The sequence below is a fragment of the Durio zibethinus genome, chromosome 5 (assembly GCF_047325235.1).
Source record: "Durio zibethinus cultivar Kanyao isolate XHJ-2024 chromosome 5, ASM4732523v1, whole genome shotgun sequence".
In the NCBI taxonomy this organism is placed as follows: Eukaryota; Viridiplantae; Streptophyta; class Magnoliopsida; order Malvales; family Malvaceae; genus Durio; species Durio zibethinus.
The window spans coordinates 20,979,350-20,993,375 of NC_143166.1; positions in this window are offsets into that span (position 1 = coordinate 20,979,350).

Below are 14,026 nucleotides of genomic sequence, written 5' to 3' on the forward strand. Positions count from 1 at the left end.
ACTTTCTAAATTGTTTGAAACTTCTAATTAATAAGAAACTATTTCACTACAACACCTAGTTAGACTAGGAAATTCCCAATGCATGTATTTTGGCTTGATTTTAATTGGTTGGCATTTCTAAATGGTTTAGAGTGATGTTAACCATGTTCCATTAAAATCCAAGTAAAATTATGATTCCTTAATTGTTTAGGAAATTATGATTGCAACTTACATATTCCTAAGATATTAGTTAGACATATTCATCCAAACTAGCTAAACATGTCTATGCCTTGCATCACATTGAGTTGAATTCATGATTAATATATGATATTGATATTGATTCAAAGAATAGATGTGTAAGATGATGAGTTAGAATTAAACATGATGTTTGTTGTAGTATGAATGCTAGTTATGAGATAAATACCATGTATGTTATGTTGATTTGTTATTATATATGCTAGAATATATATATGATAAATGGCATATACAGTCAATTGGCTATATGGCAAGTTATCTACCTAATATAACATACATTTATGTTGATTTGTTATTATATATGGCAAGTTATCTACCTAATTTACTTATTATGTCTTGTTGAGACAAAACTCAAGGTTATGGCAAACTAAAAGGGATCCTAGCCCATTAAAATTTTTAAAATTTCACTGCTTTAACTCTAATTATTGATGCTTAATTCCCTTCAAATAGTATAAAAGCCTTGTCAATATAGATTATACAACTTAGAAGTTTGTTTGGTTGTTCATGATATCAAAACTGTTTTGGTTGTAATCCATTGCTATGATGTGGAGGGTCAAAAATTACTTTTTTCTATATTTTTTTTATTAGATTCTTTTAGAATATCAATTCATGATGTCTTAGGATGGATACGTATGAGTTTTATGATTTTTGGACACTGTTTGCATGATCTATGAATTTTTTGTTTGCAATCTGTCTATATTAGAAAATTTTTGCTATAGTGATATTACAAAAATTTGTTTTCACTCTGGGGATATTATTTGGTGCAAAGTTTTAACATGTGAAAAATAGACATATTTTATGATCATTGTCTAACAACTTGAGAATTTTTTATGTTGATTTGGTTATTCAAAAGTTAATGACAAGTTTAGTCCAAAAATCTGGCAATTGGGCATGTATAATGTGCATATGATGCATAATTATCCTAATATGATTATAGTAATTGATTTTCTTAATGCAGGTGGTATTCTTAAACGTTAAGAGAATTTAAAACTTGTTCACAAGATTTTAATGAAAATCTACTTGGTAATAAATATTGGGAATGTTAGAAAATTTATTCACTAAGATTTTAAAATTTGCTTTCTTGATCACCAAGTTTAGTAGATTGATTTTGTAAAAGTCAAAGTAATTATTACTTGTGATTGAAAAATCATGGCTAAAGGCATAAAAAAGCATGGGAAAGAGTTTAGAACTCTTGAATGGTGGCCAATAAGGGTGGTATAACATATTGTGGCCAAAACTATAAAGTTGCCATAAAAACTCCTACCAAGTTGCCATAAAAACTACGCTAGCTACAACTTAATTTCTTGTTATGAATAGGCTTTAGCCAAGCCCTAGTTTGATGATAACTCTTATTGAATTTGGATTCCTAAATTGTTTATTAAGAAATAAGATTTCATACAAAAATCCAAATTAAATTGGACTTTCTAAATTATTTGGAACTTCTAATTAACAAGAAACTATTTCACTACAACACTTAGACTAGGAAATTCTCAATACATGTATTTTGACTTGATTTTAATTGATTGCCATTCTTAAATGGTTTAGAGTGATATTAACCATGTTGTATTAAAATCCAAGTAAAATTATAATTCCTTAATTTTTTAGAAAATTATGATTGCAAATTACATATTTCTACGATATTAGTTAGACGTATTCATCCAAACTAGCTAAACATGTCTATGCCTTGCATCACATTGAGTTGAATTGATGATTGATATATGATATTGATATTGATTCAAAGAATAGATGTGCAAGATGATGAGTTAGAACCACACATGATGATTATTGTAGTATGCATGCTAGCTATGAGATAAATACCATGTATGTTATGTTGATTTGTTGTTATATATGATAGAATATATATATATATATATATGATAAATGCCATATACAGTCAGTTGGCTATATGGCAAGTCATCTACCTAACATAGCATACATTTATGTTGATTTGTTATTATATATGGCAAGTTATCTACCTAATTTATTCATCATGGCTTGTTGAGATAAAACTCAAGGTTATGGTAAACTAAATGGGATCCTAGCCCACTAGAAAAATATAATTTTTCCAAGTTGATAGTGAGGGCTATTAATTTGATTAAAATAGTAGAACCAACCAATATATAGATTTGGACTTTATCTATTTTGGTATTGAACAAAATGACTAATATTTGTTCATATTATATAGGTTGCAAAAGATGAGTAATAACTTGTTACTTCGTAGCATACTTGATGTTAACAAACTCACAGAGCCTAACTTCAATGCTTGGGACTACAATTTGAAGCTTGTCATAAGGCAAAAGAAAATGCTTTATGTCCTTGATGAGCTAGTTCCATTGAAACCAGATGCTAGTGCTGATGATGTAGTGTGAAAGGTTTACAAAGCCCATAAAGACCATACCAGTCAAGCTGTATGTGTCATGGTGGCTAGCATGATCCTAGAGTTGCAAAGGCAACAAGAGAATATGGATGCTTTGGCAATTATTTTGCACCTTAAAGAATTTTTTAATTGATTGGGACATTTTGTAAGCACCCAAGTTGTACAAGTAATAATAGTGACCTTTTGATCAAGATATCCATCCCACAAGGATTAGATAAAAAGGTTTCTAGACTAAGTACCTTTTATCCTTATACCCTTCTAAAGTTGGTTCAATCAAACAAAGAAAAACATGGCATTGGACTAACTAAAAAATATAAAATAAAACAAAACTTGAAGCATAAATATAGTAAACTGTAAAATTGCAAAATGTAAACTAAGTAAAATAAAGTGCACAAACAGTAGGTAAATTGAATGCAATGACTAAACATGAATTAAAATGTAATGCTAATCTAAGAATTGAAAATGACAAGTAGAGAAAGGAAGCAAAACAGTAGCTAAGTGAATATAACTTAAATAACTAAATCTAACTACCTTTAACTAACTCTTAACTAACTTTAGCTTCCAACTAAGAAAATACTAGTAAAATCTCAAGAAATAAACCAAACAAGATATAAATTGACAAAAAAAAAGTAGCTTAACTAAGGTAAAAATAGAACTAAAATGAAGAAATATAGAACAAAACCACAAAATATAATTGGACATGTAAAAACCAAATGAAAGATACAAGCATAGAAAAACCGTAATTACAACAATAATGTCTAGATCTAATGTGCTGCCACTTGTATGAAATTAAATGGTAGAGTGAAAAATAGTGAGTGAACTAATGTGGAAACAAATTTGAAATGCAAATGATGCATCAAAATCACAACTTTCAAACAAAAATGTAAAAACAACATGTTGGAAGAAATTCTAGAAACTACCGTTTCATGCATGAATAGTTAGATCTAGATCTATCTAGAAGGAATAAACTTGAATTGAGTTAGAAGTAACTAAATCTACAAGTTTATAACCTAAATCAATAAAAAAATCGCAACAAAAATTAAGATTGAAGCTTTTTGAACTAAGATTCAAACTAAGTGCAAAAACCAATAATTCAAAGCAAGTGTAAGAAAATTCACCCAAATAACAAGTAAATGCAAGAAATTAAATGTAACAAATGAAAATTAATAAGTAAACATCTAAATCTAAGAGTGTAAGGTATGAGAGAAGAAAACTAAACAACTAGAAGGAGAAAGGATCATTATTCATCAAGTTCTCATGCATAGATTATTTCTGCTTTCTAGGTCTAGCCTTAACTTTGAAGAATTAATGGTACCTATACAAATTGAATTTAAAGCCAAAATTTTACTGGATTATAGCCTTATGAATTAGGAATCTAGGAAAAAAACTTTAAAACAAATCAAGATAGAATTCACTTGAGTTTCAATCAAAAGATTAAAGATAGGTCAGGTATGCAAATTTGAAATCAAATTTGAGTTCAACATGAAATCAATAGAATTTCAAAAGGAAATCATGAGAAATTGTAAATTTCATTATGAAAATCATAAAGAAAATTTAAAAAGAATGTAGGAAACTTAAAATTGCAACAAGATTCAATCAAGAAGATTGAAATTAAAAGCTATTTGGCTAAAGAGAAAATGTAAAAGTGCAGGAAAGGAAATGTAAAAAATTAAAGGAACAAAAAGAAAAAACTAAAAACCTAGCCTAAAATTCTCTAAATGGCTAGCACCTCTCTCCTATTTAAAAAGAAATAGGAGGTGTCTTATGCCCCAAAATATCTCCCAAAAATATCTATGTTTGAGTGGTCTTTTAGAGCCTTATTTTTCTGCCTTTTTCAATGGCTGATGCATTATTGTTGGCTCCCTTAAGTTGTTCTTTCTTTCCAAGCCTTTTTCTCTTGAATTATTACAGTCCAAAGAGTCAAAATTATGGCTAATGAAAGTCCTCCAAAGTTCCAAGTTAGTAGCTCCTAAAGACTTTCTTTGAATGCCAAATTATGGTACCAATTGCTAATACTTCATGTAGTCATGACAAGCTTGCACCTTCACTAGTCCTTTTCATTTTTGCTACTAGTTGCATGCTTCATACTCTTCAATGTTGTTGCAAACTTCAAACCATTTAGTGAATAGATTTTTCATTAAAATCACTAGAACAATTCTAAAAGAATCGTAGAAGAAAAGATCAATAAAATTCCCTTAATAAGCAATGTAGCTCAATCACAATAGTTGTGGCCTTTACTAGTATTTTCCACCATAAATCCTCCAAAATATATCCAAGTTGTCCAAAATTTCTCATTTTCTTTATTTTTACCTACACATAAGACAAATGTGCATTTAGAAATATTTTTGCCATAACTCATAAGGAGCAAGCTAAAATATAAGGAAAATTGTAATAAAAATGAGTAGGAAAAGACTAAAATTTTAGTGCTATCATTGACAAACAAGGGTGGACTATGATATTTGAAACCTCTATGGAATTGTTTCAAATAGTGATGCCTGAAAGCACTTCAATCAAAATGCATTGTGTAAAGATGATTAATTGGGTTGAGAAACTTGGACAATTAGGATTTATGATGGATCAGGAGTTTAGTGTTGACTTGATCTTGTCATCTTCTCCAAAAAACTTTTCACAATTTGTAATAAACTTCAATATGCATCAGATGGAAGTAACATTACCATAATTGAAGAATGTACTAAAAACTACTAATAAGTCCATTAAGAATAAAAAGCATAAGGCTCTTTTAGTTTTTTTATCTTAAGCCAAGAAGGAGAAAAGTAAGATAGTTGATAAGAAAGGGATGCAAACAAGGCTATCAAGCTTGTTGGCAACATCAAGAAAGACATGGGTGCATGTCACCATTATGGTAAGGAAGGTTATTAGAAAGGAATTGTAAGGTCTACTGGCAAGCTTAAAATAGAAGAAGTCTAAAAAGACTTCTACTTCGGGTATATTTATGATTTAGATTGATAACACCAAAATATATAGAGTTTTTACATGTTAAAATAATGCTAAATTTTAAAATTTTAGATGATTTTTAGTGCTTGTCATGTTATTTTCATGGTTTTAGGTTTTTAAGCTCAAGAATTCATTTTCATGCAAACATGCATACAAGCATACAAAAGAGATGTTGGGTCCAATTATGGAAGCCCAATGCCACCCACCTTGATCCACATTCCTACAACTCTTAGGTACTTGGTCTCCATCATGATCAACCAAGATAGAATTTTGATCCAAACATGACTTTTTTGGTTAGCGATGAAGAAAATAAGTTGCACAAGGACTTTACAAGTTCAATCTATTTGACCAAAGCAATTCCTAGAGAGCTATTATGTATTTTTTTGCAATGAAAGCTAGGTGTATTGGTTCAAGATGAAATTGAAAATTACCATGAAGCTTGTTACTTAGCCTTGAAGAAATTCACTTGGAGTAGGATTTTATCCTTTTAAAATTTAAGACTTGGATAAAAATCCACTTGCTCTTGAAACTCCAAGCCTTAGTCGAATCCAATGGAGGGGATTATCCAAGATTTGACCAAGATGCAAGCTAGGGCCAAGATTGAACCACCAGGAGACCATTAAACCAAGAACACTCAAGCATGGAGAATCTCATTCACCATAAGGCTTTAAAGATTAAGATGAAGCTCATCCCATTATATTTAAATTGAAATCAAACACTTGTGAAGCCTATCCCTCTTGGCCAAACCCTCTATTACAAATAGGGAGGCCATTCACTTATTTTAATCACCCTCATTTCTCCTTTCTTTTTTCTTAGTTCTTTAGGTGAGTTATTGGCTTAGGTGACAGATTTGCTAATAACCACAAAAGTTGTTATTTATTTTTTTAATTTTTTTTAATTTAAGAAGCATTATTTTGAACTTTCTTTTCTTTATTTTAAGTTTCAATTCTTGTTTTCTTTTCTTTAAATTTGGCAAGCATTATTTTTCCAAGATCAATCAAAGCATTCTTTTATTTCTTGCAAGATTCGGCCTTTATGTTCTTTATTGTTCTTTAAGTTCTTTTCATGCAAGCATTCTTCCAAGTTTACTTCAAGCAATTCAGGAAGTACTTTATTTACTTTTCAATCTTTTAAATCTTGTTTTCTTAGATCTAGTTTTTGACAATATTCTTTTACTTCATAAGTGACAGTCGGTGAAGTCAAGAACTCTACCCACACATTGCTTTTAATCTTTGCCTTCACCTACAACCAAAACCTGAATTCCCATTTATTTAGATATAATCCATTAGGGTTTTACCTTTGGTATTTGTAAGCAACCCAACATTATATTCTATAATCTTTGAGGAGACGATACTAGAATACTCCACTTTATTAATTGATCTATGCATTTATAAGCTATATCCAAAAGTATGAATCAAGTTTTTGGTATAGTTGTTGGGGATTATAACGATGTTAGCAATATCAATAAAGAATTCCCAAGCTCTTATAATTTAAACCTTTTTCTTTTGCTTTTCTTTGATCTTTTCTTGTTTGCATGCACAGATCCAAATGTTTTGACTTAGCTCCTATTGATTATACACATCTAATTTTGTCCGAGGTACTTTACCTTATAATTTGGGGTTGATTTTTGTAATTGGGCCTAATTTTCATTTTTAAGCCTAATTTGTGGCCCACTTTTAAATGCTCCGTATAAGGTCTAAGAATGGCTTGATAAAAGGCCCAATCCTTAAAGCCTATCAATGGCTCGTTATTGGCCATTAAACAAAAATAAAAAATATATAAAAAAACAAAAACAAAATGTAATAGTACATGTAATAATAAATAATAAATAATAAATGATACATAAAAATAATAATAAAAACTATCCCAAATAAGCATTTTTGAAAGCCCATCGCCCAAAAGTAATATGAAACCCAAAATAAAGAATGATGAAGAAATGACATTCAAATTAGGCCCATTTGGCCTTGATTGACCAAGGCATGGGAGGAGGGCCGAATAGAAGGGAATTGAAACTGCCATTCTGCAGTTGCATGGGACGTGCGTGAGGAACTGGACCGGTTATAGCAGAGGTAGTGGGAAAGACTAGGCGAGAGGAGGGGAGGTGAACCCCCCCCCCCCCCCCCCCTTAAAAAAAAAAAGAAAAAGGAGGAGGAAGGCAGCAGGGGAGAAAGGACAGGAAAAAGCACAAGCAGAAAATCTGGCAGCAAATAACAGAAAAATACTGGCAGGGAGAAGGAAAAGAAAACCGAAAAAAAGGAGAGAGGCAGAACTAGAAAATAAGAGAAAGGGTAAGCAGCAGCAGAAAAGAAGTGGAGGCAGGAGAAGAACGGGTAGAAAAAATAAGAGGAAAACTAGAAACTGAAGAAGAAGAATTGGCAGCAACGTAGAGCAGAAAAATAAAAAAGGAAAAGCAGTAGCACGAGCCAAAAAAAAAAAAGAGGTGCAGTGGAGCAGAAAACAGAAAAGGTAGAAACGTGAACAGAACAGCAAAGGGAAACGGCGGTAAAAAAACACAAAAAAAATATAGCAGAGAGGCAAAGAGCGAAAGGGTAAAAACTTTGGAGCAGTAGCGAAAAAACAAAGGGATTTCAGGGGCAACCAAACGTGAGGCTGGCAGCGAAGAAAACTAACCACAATATAGTGGAACCAGAAAGAACGTACGGGAAAGGAGGAAAGCCAAAGAAAAAACCAGGAAAATGAGTCTCGGAAAAATACCAAAAGAGGAAGAAAAATGTATAAACCGAGGGAGAGCTTGCAAAAACATAAGAAAAAGAGGAAGAAAGACTCGAAGCATTTCCAAGTGAAGGGCTTTTTTGAAGAGACAAGAAGAAGCTTAATAAGCAAGAACAAAGGTAAGCCTTTCCTCTTTCCTTTATTTCCTTTCCTTTTACATATAGGCTATATTAAATAAAGATGGCAGTTCAGTTGTTTCTATAATAACATGCGTTGTGTACGAAAAAGAAACTTTTTTCTGTGAATAAAAGAAGAGAGGGACTTTTCCTAAGAAAGTAAACAGCTTTGCTAGGCTTTGTTTTTCATTATTTTATTTTATTTCATGTTCATTGTCCCCGCGTATTGATTCTTGTAGGACTCTAAGACTCCACCTTGTGATGCATGTTGTTCTTTCTCCTTTTCTACGCGTTAGTTGTTTATGGAAGTTTTAAATTGCATCTTTGGTTCACGTATGTTGATCTTTATTGCATGGGATTGATTAGGATCTTGAAAGAAAAATAACAAATATATATATATATATATAGAATAATATAAAAAGTAATAAATATATAATTATAAAAATAACAAAAAATTTTGAAAACTTTGTAGATGTTGGAAGGAATAAAAACCATGTTTTAAAAATAATAACTTTACCTAGATGTTAGAGAATTATTAAATAATTAAAATAAAATAATAAATAAATTTTAATAATAAATTTTAATAGAAAAAGAATTTATAAAACATAAAACTTAATTTTTAGAAATTATTAAAAATGAGTTTGTTCCAAATAGATATAAAAATTATTTTTTAGACAATTATGAAAAACAAACTAGTTTTGAATAAATATAAAAAAATCCAATTTTTAGGAAAATTACAAAATATGAGCTGATTTTGAACATTTGCTTAGATGTTAAAAATTTTTAGAGAGGTTCGTAAATTATTAAGATTGAATTGCTAAATTTGAAACCCTAAAACTAAAATGCTAAAATTGAAACCTTAAGTGAAACCTTAAAACCTAGGTGAATCCTTAAACCTTAAAATGAAACCCTAGGTAAAACTCGAAAGCCTAGGTAAAACCGTAAACCGTAAAACTCAAAACCCTAGGTGAAACCCTAAATCCTAAGTGAAACCATGAATAAGAAACCTAAGCCTTAAAGTCCCAAAACCCCAACCTCATTTTAAATTTTCAAGAATTTATATGGAAACCCTTTTATGAAATAATCTGTTCCCAAATGCTGCCTAGATAATGGGGTATTTATTAAATTTTATCTCATTACGAATTTTCATATATATGTTTGTTGATGTTTAATATTAATTATATTATTTTTTGTTTTTTAATGCATAAAAGGTTTTCTTAAAAATTTTTAGTTTTGAGCAAATAAAATTAAAATAGCATTTTGAAAAATATAATTGTTGGTACTCTGCCTAGATGTTGGAGTCATCAATGATTATTATTTACAAAGAATATTATTTTATTATTTTTAAAATGAATGTTATGATAAATCTTAAATGAAAAGACTATATTTTAATTTTGCCTTTATGTCAGGAAATTTGAAGGTATTTCTTTAATGTGAATATTTTCATAATATTCTTAAATAAAGATTTTTTTAACTGGATTTTTTTCTTTAAGATAAAGGGAATTATAATTAAATTTCATATAAGAACCATTTTTGTCTAAAATTATAAATAGCGTATAATTAATTGGTATCAATTCTACGGGCGTTGTAAGGGTCCTAATCCTTTCCCATGTGTAACTAACTCTTAAACTTAATCTTGGTTTTGTAGATCATAATCATCTTTTTAATAAAGCTCTAAACCTGTTTTATTAAAAAGATGAATTTTTGGGTGGCTAATTACATCCTTAAAAAAAATTAGTGATGACATCTCCGAGGACATTTTAAGAGTTAGGCCAAAAATGTTAATTATGCAATGTTAATAATTTTTGGATTTAATTAGTTTTTTATATTTAATTTAATTCCCTTTATTTTAATTTCTAAAAAAAAAACATAAGTTAATAAATAAAATAAATTGCATGTTAGTTATTACTTTGTTTTGATTTTGTTTCTATGATTTATGATTGTTATTTTGATTAATATGTCACACTTTTGCATATACACTTATATGCATGAGCTTTAGACCCAGACTTTGTCCTTATTAGGAGAAAGTGAAGTAACTACACTCTCATGAAGTGATAACATCTGTATTTTCTAGTGAAACATTTTTACTTAGATCAAACCTTTTTTGTTTGTAGCCTTTAATGAGAAAGGATTGGTGTGCCTTATTATTCTATAATGGATGATGATGTAAGGTTGATTTGGGAACCTTTAGAGAAATAAATCCCAACCCAACATATCGTGAGCCATAGGAAGCTTCCTTAGGGTAGAGCTGTGTTGCCTTTTAGAAAACTACCAAAGGTTAAGACACCATATATATTCTATTATTTTTGTTCTATGATATGATTGTGTTTGGATCTTTGATTTTTTTTATTTGTATAATATTTAATTTTGTTGCATACATCATATCGATATTGCATTTTAAGAGGGGTATCTATTTTAGGTCAATCAATAGTGAAAGAAACAATAATGAAACTGTTATAGCATTAGCTTTCAACAAGAATTATTTGGAAGTCAAAAGCCAATCAAAAAGCACCCAAGGAAAAGAAAGAGATTGTTTAGGGGTTGGTTATGTTTTTACACTTCCACAATTGGTGCATATGGATTTAAGTTAGAATGATGTAGCTAAATTAGAAACCATATGGCAATAGTGGGAAGTAGAAAAGAGGGAGTCTTTTTTGAAGCACTACTCTTGTCGGTGAAGATTGATGAGACACTAGTTAGGGCTACAATATAGTTTTAGGATCCGTCTTATTGGTATTTCATGTTCAACCAATAAGACTTGGCCCCCAGAATTGAAAAACATTCATCTTTACTTCGAATAGTGTTTGTTAATCATGATAAGATTTATTGGAATGAGCAAAAAACTACCAGATATAAAAAAAAGTTAGCCAAGAATATGCAAATAGAGGTTTAGAAGATAGATAAGCTTAAGAAGGAAAAGAATGGGGTCACCATTCTATTAGCCATTTTATTAGAGTATATAAAGAAATATCTTGATACTGATTAGGGATTTGATTTATTTGCTTTGGCCGTGTATGGGTTGAGGATATTCCCCAAGGTATTAAGACATGTAGAGGCATTAGTGGTCAACTTTTTCAAGTAGTTGGATAAAGGTATAAATCTTTCATTGACTAATTTATCGAAAACCATTAAATCGCTTAATTTTTGTCAAAAAAAATATGAGGGTCAATTCATAAGAGGTGCTTAAATGCTTTTTGTTTGGCTCATAAGTCACTTTTGGGAAAAATAAAAAGTATAATTTCATCCTTTCTCTATTCATTTTGTTCCTATCAAAGAATTTGTCACCAAGGAACGATGGAAGGATTAGACAAAAGATCAATGGATGTCGTTCTTTTGAATGCTTACTAGTGATAATGTAACATGAATGGCACCTTGGATACTTCTCACATTGATTTTGTATAATTGTAGAGATGAGTAATGGGTACCATTCTTAGGGCAATGAGGGGTAGTGAGTTATGCACCTTTCATAGTTCAAATGCAATATGATTTTTGTCAGTTCATCCCTATGACTCATGGACTTAGTTCATTTGAGTTACACTATGAGGAACTTGGTTATATGAAAAAGGTTCAAGAGGTCATCAAGGCATGGAAGCTGATTAATCATATGAACCAGGCTAGATATACAGATAATGTTACGAAAAGTTACCTTGCATAGAAAATGAAGAGGGCCCCTACTAGCGGATGTTTCAAATCAGTTGCCCATTCCTACTTTAGAGTCAATATTATTAGCTCTTTAGATCACCCAGTGAGAGTTCAAGATGGAAAGAAAAAAGATGGAGAAAGAAAATATGGCAATGATAGATCATGTCAACTAGTTGATGTATGATTTAATGATGAAAGATGATACATTACAAAAGTTGACCTAATGTTAAAAAGGGATTTGTAAGATCTTCACCAAAAGAATAAAAGATTGAGGAAGGACATCGGACCTTTAAAGGGAACTAAGAAGGATGTGGAAGAACTAAGGAAGATGGTGGATTACTAGAAGAGAAGAGCCTAAGAAAACAAGAAAGTGATCTTTACACTTACCAAAAAATAGCAAACGTGGAAAGATAAACTTTCTAGAGTCTCTGTAAGTGTAGCTAAGTGTTAAAAGGAAAATAAAAAGCTAAAAGCCAGATTGAAAAAGGAAAAGAATAGGAATTCTAATTTGTAAAAAGAAAAAAAGCTTTGGAACAAGAGTTGATGAGCTTGGAAATCCACTTGGTCAACAATTAGAACCACATAGATAAGATATTGATTGAATGGCAAGAGAGAAATGATAATTGGGCTTATACTTGTAATATGGAAGTGGAAGCTTAGAAAATGTGGAAAACAAAAAACCTAGGAAGGCAACAGTTTATAAAGCACGTAACTTCTCAAATTTACAAAGCGGTGCAAAAGCCAATGAAATGGTGGAGAGAGCTGAAGAACTTGAGTGAAAAGTCATATCGACTTAGTGTTACAGTTAACAATTGTTGAGTTTTGTATGTGAAGCTAGGAAGCAGTATGCTCAAATTAGGTGTTTTTCTGGTTTTAATGCATAAGTGATTGGTTGATGTACAAAGATTTCTAAGGAGCAATACCTATTTTGCATTACATTGCATTCATTGCATACATGTAAATTAATAAAAATAAATTAATAATAATAATATAATAAATATAACAATAATGATTGCACCATGCGTTCTAATTCATGATTAATAAAAAAAGGTTTAAGGATAGCAAAGCTAAAGAAGTCAGCTCAAGCTATACCGCATAAGTATAATAGCCGCTCTAATTCTTGAGTTGTGAAAGAAGAAAATTCAGCTAGGTTTGAGAAGGTCAAGAAGGCACAAGAGGAGATAAAGAAAAGAGTGATGATAATAAAGTTAAATATTGAGGCTTAGTTGTCTAAGTTAAGACAATTATTAACTAGCTCCCTAAAAGGAAAAAAAGTTAGTAGCACATAGAGATTAAAAGATGGGATTAATATAGAGGGGTTAGCATATCCTCCAGAATTCACTCAACCTCGAGTTCATATTTTCTAAGGAATCCATTTGCAGCCACCAGCCACACAACATTTCACTTTTGCTGGACCTTTTGTTAGTCAACCCCAGCTTTACATTGGTGTTAAAACTTTTGCTAGTCAACCTTAGGTACATGTGAATGTCAACCCAAGATTTGGTCCTGTCGATCCTATCATTGTACCAAATATGGATGATTCTGTTGAACAAAAAATGTTACATGGCATGTTTATGCCAACAGTGAGTGGTGGGATAAAAAATAAGTATGATCTATTAGAAGAAAGATAAAGCGTTATGAAAAGGAATAGTATTTATGGGAGCATGGATACCAATGTGGAAATTCCTAATGAAAAGCGAGGAAATATCTCCAAAGGATATGCCCAAGAGATAATTTTTGAAGAGCAAAATAAGAGAAACCTCACCATGATACGGGAGGATTTGATGAATAGCTATTCCTAAAGGTCTCCGTATTATCCCCAATTGACATCTTGGGTTGGTAATTTTCCTTAATCAATTCATCCATACCTTTACCATAAACATTCACAAAACAAAGGATCAACCCAAGCCATTCATAAAGCCATAAGAGAAAGAGAGTGAAGGTGTATCATTCACTCCTAATGTCTAAC